The following is a 572-nucleotide window of genomic DNA, read 5'->3' on the forward strand; positions in this document are numbered from 1 at the left end:
ATCATGCTGAAGTAGCATATCGCTGTGCGGACGCTCTTGATGATTTAAGGCGCGTCGTGCGCCGGCTGCCTCGCCTTGAGGACTACCGCGCTCTGTCGGAGCGACTCCTAGCCGTGATGCAGGCGAATGCGTCGCTGCAGGCAACGGCGGGGCGCTTGGCTCCATTGGATATGGAGGTTGTTGCACTCCGTGCTCAGAACCAGTTGCTGGTTCCGTTTCTGGGTGGCCGAGGGCCCGTGGCATCCGCTCTGGCGCCAAATCTCCCACATTCACATGCGCCGGATCCCGGTACGGCTTGAGCAAACCCAACCAAAACTCCGGGTGGATGCGCATCTATTTGGGAAGGTTTAGCGTAAACACTAGGCCCCGCTTGGCCACAACCTTAAACGGTCCAGTAAACCGTGGACGAAGCTTCGTCCGGAAGATAGCAGAGAATACATGTGTAGGAAGGTTTTTAGGGTTTAAAAAAACCATGTCTTCGACCTTAAAGCTTTCCACTTTGCCTCTATCTTTTTCATCTGTATATTCTTTCTGCAGGTCTTGGCTTTCAGCCATCGCATCGCGAACGTGTC

The sequence above is a fragment of the Plasmopara halstedii genome (assembly GCF_900000015.1).
Source record: "Plasmopara halstedii genome assembly, contig: Scaffold_3120, whole genome shotgun sequence".
Lineage (NCBI taxonomy): Eukaryota > Oomycota > Peronosporomycetes > Peronosporales > Peronosporaceae > Plasmopara > Plasmopara halstedii.